General features: G+C 47.6%; 1 pseudogene; it reads right to left on the bottom strand.

Annotated features, from left to right (window-relative positions):
* Positions 1-11,515: 11,515 nt before the first annotated feature.
* On the bottom strand, positions 11,516-17,558 carry LOC136322213 (beclin-2-like; annotated as a pseudogene).
* Positions 17,559-18,986: the final 1,428 nt, after the last annotated feature.

Here is an 18,986-nt window from a genome sequence, read left to right as displayed (position 1 = left end):
GCATAGTTCCCATTGAAATACTGGTCAGTTTGTTGATTTAAATTTACTTTTCTTTATTTTAAATATTGTATTTGTTCCCGTTTTGTGTTTTTACTTTAAAATAAGATATGTGCAGTGTGCATAGGGATTTGTTCATAGTTTTTTTTATAGTCTGGCCCTCCAACGGTCTGAGGGACAGTGAACTGGCCCTCTGTGTAAAAAGTTTGGGGACTCCTGCAAAGGACAGGGCAGGCCCTGGCCGATTGGCTCAGTGGTAGAGCGTCGGCCTGGTGTGCAGGAGTCCCGGGTTCAATTCCCAGCCAGGGCACACAGGAGAAGCACCCATCTGCTTCTCTACCCTTCCCCCTCTCCTTCCTCTCTGTCTCTCTCTTTCCCTCCCGCAGCCAAGGCTCCATTGGAGCAAAGTTGGCCCGGGCGCTGAGGATGGCTCTGTGGCCTCTGCCTCAGGCACTGGAATGGCTCTGGTCGCGTCAGAGCAACGCCCCAGATGGGCAGAACATCGCCCCCTGGTGGGCATGCTGGGTGGATCCCGGTCGGGCGCATGCGGGAGTCTGTCTGCCTGCCTCCCTGTTTCCAACTTCAGGAAGAAAAAAAAAGAAAAGAAAGGACAGGGCAAGAAACCTGACTTTCTCTCCTAAAATACAGTGGTATCTTGAGATACAAATTTAATTCATTCTGTAACCAAGCTTGTAAGTCAGTCAACTCGTATATCAAACTGCCAATACTGGACCCTTGCACCAATGTGCCAACTAGCGGCAGCTTCCCGAATCACAACTTGTATTGTGGAATTTTGCTCAGATCTTGAAAAAAAATACGGACCGAGTCACAGCTCTTATCTTAAAAATTCTTAATTTGGTCTGTTCGTATCTCAAGGTACCACTGTACTAATATTAATTTTTCCAATTCTTTGGTATCTTACCACACTACCACATTCCCCCCTTTGAGAGTTCAGAATTTCTTTTATATTGAGTCTCATATTCTTTTTTTTTTCTTTTTAAAAAATTTTTTTTCTGTATTTTTCTGAAGCGGGAAACGGGGAGAGACAGTCAGACAGACTCCTGCATGCGCCTGACCGGGATCCACCCGGCACACCCACCAAGGGGCAACCAACGTTCCGCCCATCCGGGATGTCGCTCCGTTGCAACCAGAGCCACTCTAGCGCCTGGGGCAGAGGCCGAGGAGCCATCCCCAGTGCCTGGGCCATCTTTGCTCCAGTGGAGCCTCGGCTGCGGGAGGGGAAGAGAGAGACAGAGAGGAAGGAGAGGGGGAGGGGTGGAGAAGCAGATGGGCGCCTCTCCTGTGTGCCCTGGCCGGGAATCGAACCCGGAACCTCCGCCTGCCAGGCCGACGCTCTACCACTGAGCCAACCGGCCAGGGCCGAGTCTCATATTCTTTATCTGACCCTAAGGGGAAGGCCTGATAGTGGTGGGTAAAGTATCTATGGGCCATGGTTTGTTGCTGTACTGTGGCCTCTGTCATGTTCCTTATGCTGTTTATTAATAATGGCAACAAACACGGACCTATTAAGCAAATTCCTGGGAGTAGTAAGATTGCTCCTATTAGGGTTTTAAACCCACCAAAGGCTGAGAACTATCTCCCCAAAAGGCTATTAGGGTTCCATCTATGCCAAACTTGCATGGGCACATGTAAGTTTGCATGGGCCAATTTTGTCATCTTCTTGATAAGGTCCTCAACTGCCTGGCCCTGATCATCTATTTGCAGGCAACAATTAGTGAGATTGAATTTCCCACACACTCCTCCTTCTGTTGCTAACAGATAATCTAGTGCCAATCTGTTTTGGTAGATGGCATTATAATACTGTTGCCCAAGGCAAGTCAGTTCCCCAACTGATTCAGTCAGATCTTCTTCTCCTCTGGCTAAGCAGTACTGCCCTATGATAGTGTAAAGCCAGTAGCCATGGCCACCATCACAGCCGCCTGGCCCACGCAGGCTCAAATTTGATTTGGACAGACTGTAATGAAATAATGGAGCCAAGAACTGGTGGGCCATTAGCTTTAATCTTAGCTTGCACCCGGTGGGCAAGAAATACACAGAGTGGGAAAACACTTCCCTTTCCATTCAGGGATCCCAAAGCCACAGGCTTATCCGAGTTTCCTAGAATCAAAGGTTTCTACCTCACCAGCCTTATTCACCTCTGTTCCCCATCTCCTTCTCTCTGCACAAACTCTGCACAAACTGGCTTCTCCTTCAGCACTCAGCCATCTTGGCTGCTTCTCTTCTCCACATGACCTTTTTCTGCTCTCCTCCAGCATGGGTTCCTCTGCCCCATTTTATAGTGTAGAAATCAAAACCTTTAAACTAGTTACAAATAAGGAAGTCTCTAATACAAAGTCACTTATCTGAGGCAAAAATGGGATTCCTCATAAGAGTGCACCATCCCACATCATGCAACAGTTAAGGGTGTGGGGAAAAGCTTAGACTTAAAACTAAGCCTTAGGCTATAAGGACCCTGCCTGCTTACAGCCTGTCCCCCCACACCCAATGCAAATTATAAGTGAGCAAACATATATCATATTTACAAACTTATTTGACTGACAGATAGTGTGTTTTTTTGTTTTGTTTTGTTTTTTTTTTAATTTTCTGAAGCTGGAAACGGGGAGAGACAGTCAGACAGACTCCGCATGCGCCCGACCAGGATCCACCCGGCACGCCCACCAGGGGCGATGCTCTGCCCACCAGGGGGCGATGCTCTGCCCCTCCGGGGCGTTGCTCTGCTGCGACCAGAGCCACTCTAGCGCCTGGGGCAGAGGCCAAGGAGCCATCCCCAGCGCCCGGGCCATCTTTGCTCCAATGGAGCTTTGGCTGCGGGAGGGGAAGAGAGAGACAGAGAGGAAGGAGGGGGGGGGGGTGGAGAAGCAAATGGGCACTTCTCCTATGTGCCCTGGCTGGGAATCGAACCTGGGTCCCCCGCATGCCAGGCCGACGCTGTATCGCTGAGCCAACCGGCCAGGGCCTTCTTCTTTTTTTTTACAGGGACAGAGAGAGAGTCAGAGAGAGAGACAGATAGGGACAGACAGGAACAGAGAGAGATGAGAAGCATCAATCATCAGTTTTTCGTTGCGACATCTTAGTTATTCAATGATTGCTTTCTCATATGTGCCTTGACTGCGGGCCTTCAGCAGACTGAGTAATTCCTTGCTTGAGCCAGTGACCTTGGGTCCAACCTGGTGAGCTTTTTGCTCAAGCCAGATGAGCCCGTGCTCAAGCTGGCGACCTCGGGGTCTTGAGCCTGGGTCCTTCCACATCCCAGTTCGATGCTCTATCCACTGTATCACCGCCTGGTCAGGCTAATTGCTTCTTCATAAAAAGACTTATATGCTTGGAAGGTTTGAACCATGTGGTTCTGTATCTGGCCTCGGATGATGACTTGAGCATAGGGATTTAAGCCAGCTCCATTAATGCTAAGGGTTAATACCTCATTTTTCCTCTAGTGGGGATCCAGAGGATTGGTTATAACTAGCTCTAAGAGATTGCACCCATGGTTAGTGCAATTTGACAGAGCTGTTTCTTCAGGTATACTTTCCTCTTCTTGGAACTATCCTTTTCCCAGGTTTCCCATAAGACACATGAACAATATGCACAGCTGGTTTCACAGGTGAAACTTTGTGAGCATATATACTTTTCTTCTACCCTGTAGCTTCTCTCGTGGCTGAGAGACCTGCAGGTCCTTCCTTCATCCTATGATGCCTGACTTATGGCTGCACATGGATCAAAACTCAGTGTAACTTGTCTGGGGTTTCCTTTAACTTTGGTCTGGGCTTTTGTTGATCCTTCTATCTATTTCCCCTATCCTCATGATGCTATTTTTATTTCAAATATTGTTGTAGTAGGAGGATCTGTAGGATTATAACTGACGTAGGGCTGGTTATCCCCTGGGCCACACACTGAATAGTGAGTTTGATTATAGGTACAGGTTCCTTTCTGAGTTTCCTTACACTCATAGAAGCTATAGGACAGCAAGGTGGTGGAGACCTTTTGGCCTTCTTTGGTGACATGGATACACTGTTCACAGTCCTCTGCCCTAGTTCCTCTCCCTCCCCAGAGTCTAATTATAAGGAGTCCCATGGCGAGTTTCCTCAGGCTTTAGTCGTATGCGGACCAACCAGCTCCCGCTTTGTGGCTGGAGCAGGGCAGGTTGTCCTTCTCACGGTCAACTTACAAGGGTTGTCAGGGTCAGTCTCTGCTGTTCACAAAGCTGTCTCTGCTGGGGCTGCAGGCTTCAGGTGGCAATAGTGAATCCAGGCAGGTATGCCTTCTACCTTGGCAGCAGTGGGAGTGACCAGGATCTCTTCTACCTGGGTCCCTTCTACCTGGGTTGGAGGGGAGCTGGATTCCAATCCTTGACCCACACCTGGTCTCCTTTGGCAGATCTAGGCCTTCTTCTTTGAGACCTTGTATCTATTCTTCTCTAGGTGACGTAGAAGCTCGTCTGTTCCTCGAGCACATCCTTGGAGAGTCTCATGACCTAGCACCAAGTCATCCACGTCCTGAAGGAGGACACACCTGATGTCCTGTGCAGGAAACCTCTGGAGGTTCCAAGCAAGGGCTTCCCCAAAGATGGCAGGGGAGTTCTTAAACCCTTGCAGGAGCCTAGTCTAGGTATACTGTACCTTAGCCCCTGTAGCTGGGTCCTCCCATTGAAAGGCAAACAGCTTCTGGCTTTTAGGAGCCAGTCTTATACTAAAGAAGGCATCTTTTAAGTCCAAGCAAGTGAACCATGAGACTTGAGCAGGGAGGAGGCTTAGAAGTGTCTAAGGATTTGGTACTGTCGGGTGCAGAATCACTGCTGCCTCATTTACGACCCTCAAATCCTGTACTGGCCGATAATCATTGGTCCCGGTTTTTTGACAGGAAGCAAAGGAGTATTCCAGGGTGACTGACATGGGATAATAATTTCGTACTCTTTGAGTCTTTGTAAATGCACCTGGATCCCTTCTAAGGCTTTCCTAGGAATGAGGTATTGTTTCTGGCTGACAGGCAGTGCCCAGGTTTTTTTCTTTTTTCTTTTTTTAAAATTTATTTATTTATTCATTCATTTTTAGAGTGGAGAGAGACAGAGAGGGAGAGAGAAAAGAGAGAGACAGAGAGAGAGAAGGGGGGAGGAGCTGGAAGCATCAATTCCCATATGTGCCTTGACCAGGCAAGCCCAGGGTTTCGAACCGGCGACCTCAGCATTTCCAGGTCGATGCTTTATCCACTGCGCCACCACAGGTCAGGCAGTGCCCAGGTTTTAACTCTATCTGCAGTGGAACTTGGTTTATTGCCACCCTAGGGAGAGGGGGGTTCTTCAGCTTAGACTCTAGGGTATTTTTGAATTAGTTTTTGGCTTGGAGGCTTCCCAGATGCGGCAGCAAAAATCCTCTACTCTTCCTCTCTGGGGACGGTTAGAGTTAGAACAAGCCTGGGCGTAGGCACCTGTAAGTCTAGCCGGCCACTGTCAGCAAAAGATATAGTAGCCCTTAATTTGCTCAGCAGATTGCATCCTAATAGGGGCACCGCACAGTCAGGCATGTATAAAAACTGATGTATGACTTCTCGTGACCTCCTGTTGTACATTTACGGGGCAGACAGAACGCCTGTTTGGTCTGTGTTCCTGTAGCTCCTATAACAGGGGTCCCCAAACATTTTACACAGGGGGCCAGTTCACTGTCCCTCAGACCATTGGAGGGCCAGACTATAAAAAAAACTATGAACAAATCCCTATGCACACTGCACATATCTTATTTTAAAGTAAAAAAACAAAACTGGAACAAATACAATATTTAAAATAAAGAACAAGTAAATTTAAATCAACAAACTGACCAGTATTTCAATGGGAACTATGGGCCTGCTTTTGGCTAATAAGATGGTCAATGTCCGGTTCCATATTTGTCACTGCTAGCCGTAACAAGTGATATGACGTGCTTCCGGAGCCGTGATGCGTGCGTCCCGCGTCACTGGAAGTAGTACTGTACGTGAGCGATGCCGCCACATACAGGACTCCAGGAGCTCAGGATGAGGATGACCACTAATGAAAGAGGTGCCCCATCTGGAAGTGTGGCGAGGGCCGGATAAATGGCCTCAGGGGGCCGCATGGGGCCCGTGGGCCGTAGTTTGGGGACCCCTGTCCTATAATATCCATTCTACGGGTGGAGAGTGGCGCCACTGGCCATGTCACTACTGAGTGTTCAGCCCTTGTATCAATCAGGAAGTCCATCTTCTGGCCCCTACCTCTATGCAGCCCATAGACTCAGTGGGGGCCCCCGAGTCCGGTCGCCCTCAGTTTAAGAGGGACTCCCCAGCTATGTTGGACAGTGTGCCTTCCCCTTGGGAGGTGGCTGGCAAGCATGCCTCCCCTTTGTCCCGGTTGGGACACTTATTTTTCCAGTGACAGGTTCCCTGGCAGATGGCACACTGATCACGTCGCAGGGAAGCTCTGCCTGACTGCCCTTTCTTGCCCTTGCCTGTCTTCTTTCCATTTTCGAACAGGGGAGATTTTCTTTTTCCCTTCTGCTGAAGAACTGCGGCTATAAAATCTGCCTTTTTCTGCATTTGGCGTTCATCTTCCTTTCTGCTTGTAATCTCCCTGTTCACACAGACTTTATTGGCTACTTCCAGGAGTTGGAATATATTAATTCCTGCAAAGCCTTCTAATTTCTGGAGTTTCTTTTTTTATATCTCCTGTACTCTGGCTGACAAAGGCCATATTAACCATTCTTTGGTTCTCTGGATTCTCTGGGTCAAAAGGGGTATAGATTCTGTAGGTCTCACACAATCTCTTATAAAAGTCACTCAGACTTTCATCTTTCCTTTGCTAGCCTCTGCCACCTTGTTGATATTAGTGGCCTTCTGGCCTCCCTTCTGTAGGCCTTGGAAGAGAGCCTCTCTATATCTCCTGAGCTGTCTCAAGCCCTCCTCTTCATTCGGGTCCCACTTAGGGACCTGGCATCTGGACCCTTGCATATTCCTGAGGATTCTGGTGCTCCTTAGAAGCATTCTCCTTTAGCCATTTAGTTGCCACCTGCATTATCCGGTGTCTATCCTCTGTGTTGAACAGAGCAAAGAGAAAATGATGGCAGTCTGCCCATGTAGGATAGTGGGTCTGAAATATGAATTGCATGAGATCTATTAGGGCCTGCGGCTTTTCTATATAAGAGGGAATGTGGTGCTTCCAATTGAGGAGGTCGGTGGTGGTGAAAGGTTGATACACCAGCACTCACAGTTCCACTATATTCCCTTGCTCATTTTTTACTGTGTTTCTTACTTCTCTCAGAGGCATCCGCATACCAGGCATTGTTTTTTTTTTAATTTTTATTTTATTTATTCATTTTAGAGAAGAGAGGGGGGAGAGAGAGAGACAGAGAGAGAGAGACAGGGGGGAGGAGCTGGAAGCATCAACTCCCATATGTGCCTTGACCAGGCAAGCCCAGGGTTTCAAACCGGCGACCTCAGCATTTCCAGGTCGACGCTTTATCCACTGCGCCACCACAGGTCAGGCCAGGCATTGTTTTTGAGCATAACCTCCCAGCTAGATGGAGAGAGCCTGGGCCTGATTCTGGCAGTGCAGTGGGAGTCACCTCCAGCTCAGGCTTGGGTGAGCTTGTGCTGGGACCTGATATATCTGGTGATGATGGGCCTGAGTCAATGGCAGTCTCTGGGGTGGACAGAGAGTCAGGTATAGATGGGTAGAGCCTCGCCGGTATGTAAGGTGGAGGAGCCAGAGTTTCTGCTTCTTCTGGTTCACTAGGGGTTAAAATTTCTGGCTTTGGCTGGTGCAGTGGCTCTCTGGGTCTGATGGAACACTTCCCTGCCTTAGCTACCAATACTGTAGAAGCCTGACCTCTAAGTCAAGTGGGTGGGTGCATAACTAGTGTAAGCCAAGTGTCTATGTAGGGAAACTGGTCAGGGTGGCCTGGATTTCTAGTGACTACCTGCCATACCTTCTGTACAACAGACTTATCTAAGCTGCCTTCTGATGGCCATCCTACCCCAAAAGTGGGCCGTTCTAACTTACACAAGGTCCTCAATTTCCCTGGGGACATAGTAACCCTGTAATCCCCTGAGAACCCTTTCTTAAAATTCTTGACCATCGTGGCTAAAGGAGTGGGTTTTCCCTGTGAACCTCCCCTGCCTGCTATGACAGACAACAGTCATGCCACAAGAAAGAATGGGGAAAGGGAAGGGAAACTTGGAGGGGATGCCACTCGCTTCAGTCCGTCATCAGCTGCTCCCCTCGTGAGAATGGCGGGCCCTGTTGGCTTATGGCAGGCTGATATAAACCGTCAGCACACAATTCTGCCCCTGAGCCGTATGAGGCACCCTATGGAACTGCGGTTCAGAACCCAACACTCGCTTCGGCCCTGTGGGAGAGAGTGGGAATCCTCTTTCACACAACCTCCCACACACAAGTGGAGGGTGACAAGTCACCACTCCAAAACCCATGGGGTCCGTTCCCCACAACCAGTGGAGAGTGCACAGTTGCTGCTCCTAACCTATGGAGGGTCATTAGTGACTCTCCAGAGGGTGATAAGGCCTCCTTTCTGCCTAGTAGGGCAGGACCTCAGCTAGCTACCCTTGCCCAGTATGCCTTACCATGCTTCAGATGCGCCTCTGTTCCTGTTCCTTTGTTATCTGAATCTTGCTGGGACTGGCAGATGGGAATTCCCCTTTCCTCCCTGTGAGGTGTCCACACAGGAAAATTCCCAGTGCACACTCAGCAGATACGTCTACAGGACGGTTTGGGGACTCCCCAGTGGGGTACCCGAAGTCTGCCAAATGCAAGTGTCTCTCCTCCTTGCTTCCTGGCCAATGCACCAAACTCTATTGCAGGAAGTGACCCAATGGAGGATAGACACTCAAAATAATCAATAAAGGAAGGAGGATTTATTAAGCTGGCGGAGCACGTGAGGCTTGTAGCTCCAAAACACGGGCTCCCCAAAGTTGAATTTCTTACAGGTTATATACCTTTACAATATCTAAGCAATGTGTATGTGATTTCTTTGTTTAAGGTTTCCCAGGACTCAAGGAGAGGGGAGGGAAAGTTTCAGTGGGGTAAACAAGGGGGAAGGGGTTTCCAGATCACTGGCCATAGTTGCATACAGATCTTGCTGTTCTTCTTTTGAATTGTAACTGTGGGATATAGATAATTTATCACTGGTTGACTCGGTTACCCCAGTTGGCTCATTTCCCTTGTATTCTTTTTGTTTCTTCCTTCTCAGGGAAGAGGGGGCCTGCTCCTCCTTCCTCAAAGGTATAAATGAGCCTGACCAGGCAGTGGTGCAGTGGATAGAGCATTGGACTGGGACTCAGAGGACCCAGGTTTGAGACCCTGAGGTCACTGGCTTGAGCTTAGGCTCATCTAGCTTGAGCACGGGCTCATCAACTTGAATGTGGGGGTCACCGGGATCATAGACGTGATCCCGTGGTCACTGGCTTGAGCCCAAGGTCTCTGGCTAGAGCAGTGGTTCTCAACCTGTGGGTCGTGACCCCGGCGGGGGTCCAACGACCAAAACACAGGGGGTCGCCTAAAGCTATCAGAAAATACATATTTATTATACAATACATTTTTAAACCGCTGGCTAGAGCAAGAGGTCACTCGCTCTGCTGTAGCCCCCCATCAAGGCACATATGAGAAAGCAATCAGTGAACAACTAAGGTGCCACAAAGAAGAATTGATTATTCTCATCTCTGTCCCTCTCTCTGATTGTCTCTCTGTCTCTGTCAAAAAAAAGAATGGTATAAATGATTGCAATGAAGTGTTTTTTTGTGGGAAGGTCAGGAGCCTTGTTTTGACATTTTAAGACGAAGCTGTATTTTGGACATACAAGTGGAGATGTTAAAGTGGTGGTTGGTTAAAAATGAGTCTAGAGTTCAGGGGAGAGATTCTAGCTGAATACAAATTTGGGGGCATATGGATGGCATTTAAAGCCACTCGACAATGAGTATTGACATAAGAGGCCCAAGTTCCAAGTCCTGGTGCTTCCCAACTTGACAGATCAGTAAGATAAAGAGAAATCAGGGAACAAGGAGGCCACATAATCAGGGTGTTATGATGGTACTCACTTTCATGGCAAAAAGAGAAGAGCCTCACGGGTAGATGGTTTAAGGCATCCACTTCCTAGCTATTGGTTTAGGAAGACCAAAGGGGATGGGAGGGTTGGAGTCCAGTGAGGTAGGTTTGAAACAGTTTCTGACCACATATACAGAGCCCTCAGTGTGCTACATATGTCCCCTAGTTCACCCTCTTCCCATCCAAGTTGCCTCTGTTAGGTTCCTTGGATCAATGTGAACACTGGACAAATCTCTTCCAACCCTCCTTCAAGGAGCAAGCCCAACTTTCAGCCTGGTCTGACCAAATCCATGCTCCAGGGGTGGGAGATTTTGTGGACAGAAGGCACTTTAGTCATTGTGGAAGGGGAGGGAGCAGCTGGGCCTGGGATGTCAACCAAGTCTGTGGTGGGGATGAGGGTCCAGGGGAGTGAATGATTGTGGGGAGAGGACCTAGACTAGAGGCACAGAAAGCACTTGCTGAATGGATGAATGTGTGTCTTGAGTCGTGTCCATGGGTCTGTGCCTGACGGTTATGCCTGTCACTCCTCTCTGTGTGTGTATGTGCGTGTGTGAGTGTGGGAGGTATACATTAAGTCCTCACTTAATATCGTTGGTAGGTTATTGGAAACTGACCTAAGTAAACAACTTTTACCATAGGCTAATTGAGATAAACAAGAGCTATGTCCCTGGGGCATATTTCTAGTTACAAAAATATCACCAAATTTCTAGACAAAGACCAAAAACACTTCTATTATTAAACGCTGAAATAAATGTAAGCTGTACATATATTTTAAGAAGGTTAAGCCTGACCAGGCGGTGCACAGTAGATAGAGCGTCAGACTGGGATGCGGAGGACCCATGTTCGAGACTCCGAGGTCGCCAGCTTGAGCACGGGCTCATCTGGTTTGAGCAAAGCTCACCAGCTTGGACCCAAGTTCATTGGCTCAAGCAAGGGGTTACTTGGTCTGCTGAAGGCCCACAGTCAAGGCACATATGAGAAAGCAGTCAATGAATAACTAAGGTGTCGCAACGAAAAACTGATAATTGATGCTTCTCATCTCTCTGTTCCTGTCTATCTCTCTTACTGACTTTATGTCTAAAAAAAAAAAAAAAAGGTTAATAAAAACAAGTAAGATAATGATTTTCCAACCCACTTACTTTTCAGTTCAGATGGGAGGGGTCCAGAGCCTCCCCTGGCAGCTCAGGGTACAAAGCGGGAACACATCCTGGACAGAGTGTCATTCCATCGTGGAACGCACTCACACACCTGCACATATTTGGAATAGGGGTAGAAACCCAAGTATCCTGAGAAAACCCACGCAAACATGGGGAGAACGTGCAAATTCGACAGAGACAACGGCGGCGGGGAAAGAAACTACGTTTCTGAGGATCAGCTGTATTTGGTTGTGTCCACGTGTGTGTGCCTGATGTGTCCCCCTCCTAGGCCTGCAGAGGGCGCCCCAGCCTAGGAAGAGAGTCTCTGGAGAGGGGCGCCCCTCTGGCTCTGCACAGCGGGGGGAGAGGTTTTGAGGGCGAAGTGGGTGGCTAGTTCTAGCAGGAACAGGGTGCGGCTCTGTCGCCACTGGAGGCTTAGTGAATCTGGGAAGGACGCTGGCCGAAAGTCCCTGGGCCTGGGACGTCCCCTATACTCCCCCTGCTTCCGGTAGCCGCCGGCGGGAGACCTAGGGTCTGGCCTCGCGGGGAGTGGAGACTCGGGCTGTGCTTGTGACCGCACCCCCGGGCGGCTGTTTTCGGTCCAGCATAGTGGCCCTACCGCCATATGTCCGCCACTCAGGCCTCTGAACCTGGCAGGCCGAGCATCGTGGGCTGGCAAAGTTGGTGTTTGCGAATCTTTCTGTCCCCACCCCCCGGTGTTGCCAGGTTACCCTGAGTCCGCGGCGCTCAGCGATGAAGACGTGAACTACTGTTTGCCTGGAAGGCTAAAGGAAGTTCACATCACCTCTGGCACTTATTGCATCATAAATGACACTCCCCCTCCACGCTCCCAATTGATTCCTGAAACCACATAAATACGGTGTCAACTTTAAGAAAAGGTTTCTTTATTCAACCGAGGTTTAGTGAGAGCCTAACTGTGCCCTGCGTTAATGCTTGGCGCAGGAGAACCTGGGCACACATACGAAAAACGAGTTTTTCCTGCTCATCAGTGGACACAGGAAAATACTAGACCTTTGGCCTAGCATGAGACACATCTGAGCACAAATAAAAATAAATTGATACCAGAAAGACGAAGAAAGTGAGAACAGAAAATTCACTCCACAAGCTTGAGGTTTGCTTTTAGCCCACAGAAGACTGCAGCAATGATGCTATCTCAGGGTGGCGGAGTGGGGCAATGAGGGTGTCATAGCCGAGCGCAGTGGTGCCCCGTGCAGGGTGGGCGGTGTATTCTGAACCTCCCTACTCAGGTGATCAGAAGAGTTCGGTTATTCTCTTAATATTGGATTGGAATTTATTATTAGTGCAATCCATGGCTCTAAAGCAGTAAGTCTTCAAGAACATGGCAGCAGAGTGTCCCGCAAGTGTTTTAGTTTGCCACCAACTGAGAAATGAGTTGTGCGCGCGCAAGCGTGTGTGTGTGTGTGTGTGTGTGTGTGTGTGTGTGTGACAGAGAGGGATAGACAGACAGGAAAGGAGAGAGATGAGAAGCATCAATTGTTCCTTGCCTTTTCATATGTGCCTTGATGGGGGTGGGGGCTCCACTCTACAGCAGAGCGGGTTACTCCTTGCTCAAGCCAGCGACCTCGGGCTCAAGCCATTGACCATGAGGTCATGTCTATGATCCTATGCTCAAGCCAGCGAGCCTGCACTCAAGCCAGCCACGTGGAGGTTTTGAACCTGGGTCCTCTGCGTTCCAGTCCCATGCTGCATCCACTGCGCCACTGCCTGGTCAGGTAAGAGAATTGAATGTCTTGAAGAAAATGAAGTTTTCAAGTTCTTGTTAGAAGACAGTAATGACTCAGGGTTTTTTGTTTTGTTTTGTTTTGATCATTGAAAGATGTATAGAAGTTTATTTAAAGTTTCTCAGGGATGAAAGGGGTTGACACTATACATCACAGCCAAAACTTAAAAATCTTTGACTATCCCCCTTCCCAGATTTCTAGTACATACACCAGTGGCCCAGTTACTTTTATTTTCTCATGAAAAGATTGAAGACCACTTTTCTCTCAGCCACTCCCTCTCACCTCATTCCCACCCTCAGTTCTTTCCTTCTGTAACCTTTTATCCCATCACCTCATAATTTAATCTTTCCTGTGATTTTGAATTTGTTCAGGTGGGGAAGAGGGAAGAGGAAAGTACTAGAGAAGACAGAGTTGTGCTGGGAAGATGGCAATGGCTTCGGTTTGCTCTAGGCAATACTTTAATTCCTCTAAAAATTAATGTTGATATAGTAATTTATTATTAAAATTATAAACCTGTTATATTCTTCAGTTTTGCAATTGATCTGATAAGATTTTCACAAATAAAATCTTTCAAAGCAAAAAAAAATTTCTCTCTCATAGAAAAGTTATTTTTTATTTTAATTTTTTTTTTTATTTATTCATTTTAGAGAGGAGAGAGGAGAGAGAGACAGGGGGGAGGAGCTGGAAGTATCAACTCCCATATGTGCCTTGACCAGGCAAGCCCAGGGTTTCGAACCGGCGACCTCAGCATTTCCAGGTCGACAATTTATCCACTGCGCCACCACAGGTCAGGCGAAAAGTTATTTTTGACAATACCTTGCAGCGGTTCTCAACCTGTGGGTCGCGACCCCAGCGGGGTCGCCTAAAGCCATCGGAAAATACATAATGCATATCAGGTATTTACATTCCGAATCTTAACTGTAGCAAAATTACAGTTATGAAGTAGCCACCAAAATTATTTTTTGGTTTGGGGTCACCGCAACATGAGGAACTGTATTGCGGGGTCTCGGCATTAGAAAGGTTGAGAACCACTGCCTTATGGAGACTCAAGCAAGACTCCACTTAAAAATTGTAAGCATGAGCTTGCAATTTTGTCCACTGCTTTGTCCACTGCTCCTCTGTGTTCAAGTGAGTTCTGATGGTATACAATTCACCACTGGCTCCAGTGCCTTCTATCAGGCCTTTCTCCAATGGATCCTGTAGGGCACATGGACCCCAGCTCGCCTTTCTTGGCTTCTTCCTTGAATTGCTACATGCTGTCCAGGAAAGCCATCATCACCTGGGCAAATTTGTAACACAAAAGAGCACTCTGCTCCCTGTTACAGAACAAGGCAGCTCAACGGGGTCCTCTGTTAAAGACTTTAGATAGGAATGGTTTCTGCAGGGGATGAATCAATACCTCTGAAACTGCAGACCAAACTGTGCTAGACAGGACCAGGAGCAGCAAGACTGTCTGCCCCAGGTCATGTTAATGTCATTCTAGCACATGGGGATCGCAGAGAAGTAGCCCAGTCTGAAGTTATTGATGATAGCCAAGGAGCATCATGGCAGATCTCAAATGCTGACTTGAAGGTTTTGGTTTTCTCCAGCCAGGTTAGCTGGATCTGGGCATATAGCAGCTGGTTCTCCATGCTCCTCAGTTTATCAGGTAGTTCCAATGGTTGCCATTGCAGTTTACTGTAGTCTTTTTTTTTTTTTTTAGATTTCTTATTTATTGATTTTTTAGAGAGAGGAGGTAGGGGGGAGAAACTGGAAGCATCAATTTGTAGTAGTTGCTTCCTGTATGTTCCTTGACCAGGCAAACCCAGGGATTTGAACCAGCATTGTCAGCGTTCCAGGTCAACGCTTTATCCACTACAGACTACACCACCACAGGTCAGGCATAAAATTTTTTTTAAGACTTTATTTATTTAATTGGGGGGAGGAGCTGGAAGCTTCAACTCCCATATGTGCCTTGACATGGCAAGCCCAGGGTTTCAGACCAGCAACCTCAGTGTTCTAGGTCAATGCTTTATCCACTGCACCACCACAGGTCAGGCCCTGTAGTCTTTATGGAACTGCCTTTTCTTCTGGTCAGTGTCTCAGTCTCTGCCTGGGATTCTTCCAAAGCCACAGCTGCTCTCTCTCTGTTCTTTACCTCCTCTAGTTTCTGGACCAGCCTCACTTCCTCCAGCTCCACGACCTTCAGCTCCTCTGGCAGTGTCTCCTTCTTATCAATATATTCATGTATCCTCTCCCTGGTCTCCAAACAGCAGTTGTAGTTCTGACTGTCAGACTCTGAGATAATGAGTTGGGGGTCCAGCTGCTCCAAAAGATTGTCAGTACTGTTCTCACACATGGGATGGTCCAGATATTCTTTGCTGGGAAGGATGTCAAAAATGCTTCTAGTGGCCTTCTGGATGCTCCTGAGAGTTCTCCCAGAGCCCAACTTCCCAAGTGCGGCGAAGTTGTTGGAACTGTACCTGGACCTAGTGCCATCACCAGGGAGGGTCCTGCCAGAGGCACTAGGTTGTAGCTTTTCAACATGTCTCCATCCTGGAGGTAGAACCTTCCTCCAGAGTTTCTCCTGGCTCTCCTTGAGCTGAGAGGAGCCTCAAAGCTGCAGGGTCTTGGCTGCTGTCAAGGCTTGAGGTCTCTGTGGACTGAGTCAGCCTCAAGGGCTGGTAGCAGTACTGGCAAATAAAGTGGATAGGCCGGTTGGCTCAGTGGTAGAGCATCGGCCCAGCATGTGGTTCAATTCCCGGCCAGGGCACACAGGAGAAGCGCCCATCTGCTTCTCTACCCTTCCCTTCTCCTTTCTTTCTATCCCTCTCTTCCCCCTCCCACAGCCAAGGCTCCAGTGGAACAAAGTTGGCTCGGGTGCTGAGGATGGCTCTATGGCCTCTGCCTCAGGTGCTAGAATGGCTCTGTTTGCAGCTGAGCAACGCCCCAGATGGGCACAGCATCACCCCCTAGTGGTCATGCTGGGTGGATCTCATTTGGGCACATGCAGGAGTCTGTCTGCCTCCCCGCTTCTCACTTCAGGAAAAAAAAGAAAAAGAAAAAAATGTGGATGGAGGACATGGTAGAGGTCTTGACAGTCAACTTCGATTCTAAGTTTCCAGAGATGAGTCAGTTTTAAAGCAATTAAACACTTCGTATTAAAGGAAAACTAGGACTCAGTGATTGCAGTGAGTTTTCATATTTGGGGGGGATGATGATTTTGTAAATTTGGGGGATAGTTGATCCTTAGAATTTTTTTCTTCTTTTTACATTTCTAGTAGAAGACATTAATTGTGTTCCTGTTGAATACTAACATACTAGTATTTAGTAAAATATTTTTACTGTATCCATGAGCAAGGCATTGGAAGTCCCCCAAATTTATAATTTTGTATTTTGCTTTATACCTATTTTTACTTAAATATTTACCTGTCTAAACTGCAGCCTTCTGGAAAGTTACCTTTATCTCATCTCTCATTTGGGTCCTTGTGGGTTTATGTCTATACACACAAACACATCAAAAATAATTGCTGTAGTTTTTAGTTGGGGCTGAAATGAGTGAATATAAATGTATGTGTTTAATTTGCCATCCTTACCCTGAATGCCTACTTGTCTTTGAATTTAATGGTATTGATCTTTTCTCTAATGATTTGTGTTTTATGGTTTTATATCTTGTTTAAGAAGTCCTTATCTACCTCAAGGTAATAAACACACTTACCTATATTTTCTTCTATTATATATATTTTAAACATTAAGTCCTTAATCCTAATATAATGAAGCATTTGAAAAATATTGAGCCTGACCTGTGGTGGTGCAGTGGATAAAGCGTAGACCTGGAATGCTGAGATCACAGGTTCCAAACTGGGGCTTGCCCAGTCAAGGTACATGTGAGAAGCAGCTACTATGAGCTGATGTTTCTTGCTCCTCCCCCTTCTCTCTCTCTCTCTCCTCTCTCTAAAATGAATCAATAAAATAAAATTTTTAAAAAGAAAAGAATATTGAGCTGGATACCCTGGGCCATGGAGACTTCTCTGGCTTCGCCTGTATACCTGGACATGGATTGATGTGCACGGACAGGCCAACGATGCCTGGGTCACTGCTGTCCTGCACCTGGATGTCGCGCCGGTGGCTGCTAGACTGTGCTTGCTGACCCTCATGGTCTCTAACCCTAGTGGTTTCAGAGTCTCCTGCACTGGTGCAGGGACTGCTAGCTCTGCATGGGGCTGAGATTCAGAGAAGTGGCACAGATCCAAGTATGATATCTACATTGTAGGACAGATTTGAAAGGAAGTGAGAAATAGATGGAAATGCATTTTAGAAGAATGAGGTTTTCAAAAGGAAGCAGACACTTTATTGTCAGCGATGAAACTTAGCACGATCAGTGATTTTAAAACATAAGGAAAACTCGAGAGATATTGTTAAAACTGGCTGAAGAGACCACTATTTTTCCAACACGTTGGGAGCTCTCAGAGAGAGATCTCTTTGTTGCGAACTATCGTATTGCTCCCGATGCTGCAGAAGGGTTCTTTAAAATTGCCCATTGAACTTACCCCAAGAATATTGAAGTGCCATGACAGATAGCCAGAAAGGTTGCATTACCTTACCTTCCATTTCAAGTCCCTAGAGGAGAGGCTGGGAGGCAGAATTGGAATTCTTCCACTTGAACTCGACGACCAACCAAAGCTGGGCAAATGAATGTAGATAAAAGTGAACAAGTAGAGGGCTAACTAAGAGAGAAATGATTCTGAATTCTACAGAAATCTAAGGATTTGGTTATCTGGTCTTCACTAGGACTTTACTCTGTGAGATGTTCAGGTTGCATTAAAACACCCTGGTGGATAGAAGGTGACAGAAGACAATTTGACTTTGGGGGAGGGGTATACAGCACAATCAAATGTCAAAATAATCTGGAGATGTTTTCTCTCAACATAGGTACCCTGATTTATCAATGTCACTGCATTAAATTTAATAATAAACAAAACAAGCCTGACCTGTGGTGGTGCAGTGGATAAAGCCTTGACCTGGAATGCTGAGGTTGCCGGTTCAAAACCCTGGGCTTGCCCGGTTAAGGCACATATGGGAGTTGAAGCTTCCTGCTCCTCCCCCCTTCTCTCTCTCTCTCTCCTCTAAAATGAATAAATAAATAAAAATAATTAAAAATAATAAATGAAACACAACAAAAAAACAAAACACCCTGGTGATCTTGCATCCAAGAGTTGGTCAGAGGAATATTTATTTTTATTTTTTTTCTTTCTTTTTTAAATTGATTTTTAGAGAGAGAGAGAGAGAGAGAGAGAGAGGAGAAGTGGGAAACATCAACTTGTAGTAGCTGCTTCTCATATGTGCCTTGACCTGGGCAAGCCCAGGGCCCCGAATCTGCAACCCCAGCATTCCAAGTCTACGCTGCATTCACTGTGCCACCACAGGCCAGGCAGTCAGTGGGATATTTCATTATGGGTGATTGGATTCCAAGAACCCATTGCTCTCATTCTGGGTTGGTTGTACAGTTACCTTTTTTTTTTTTTTTTTTGTATTTTTCTGAAGCTGGAAACGGGGAGAGACAGTCAGACTCCCGCATGCGCCCGATCGGGATCCACCCGGCACGCCCACCAGGGGGCGACGCTCTGCCCACCAGGGGGCGATGCTCTGCCCCTCCAGGGCGTCGCTCTGTTGCGACCAGAGCCACTCCAGCGCCTGGGGTAGAGGCCAAGGAGCCATCCCCAGCGCCCGGGCCATCTTTGCTCCAATGGAGCCTTGCCGCAGGAGGGGAAGAGAGAGACAGAGAGGAAGGAGAGGGGGAGGGGTGGAGAAGCAGATGGGCGCCTCTCCTGTGTGCCCTGGCCGGGAATCGAACCGGGGACTTCTGCACGCCAGGCCGACGCTCTACCACTGAGCCAACCGCCCAGGGCCTGTACAGTTAACTTTAATCATTAATCCTGTTGGGAGACTGGGATAGTCTAGTTAATAAAACAATAAGATTAATGGAGAGGACTGATCGGGCGGTGGCGCAGTGGATGGAGCATCGGACTGGGATGCGGA

The sequence above is a fragment of the Saccopteryx bilineata genome, chromosome 2 (genome assembly GCF_036850765.1).
Source record: "Saccopteryx bilineata isolate mSacBil1 chromosome 2, mSacBil1_pri_phased_curated, whole genome shotgun sequence".
Classification (NCBI taxonomy): Eukaryota; Metazoa; Chordata; class Mammalia; order Chiroptera; family Emballonuridae; genus Saccopteryx; species Saccopteryx bilineata.
Note: the sequence above shows the minus strand (reverse complement) of the source record. Positions and strands in the feature narration are given on the sequence as shown.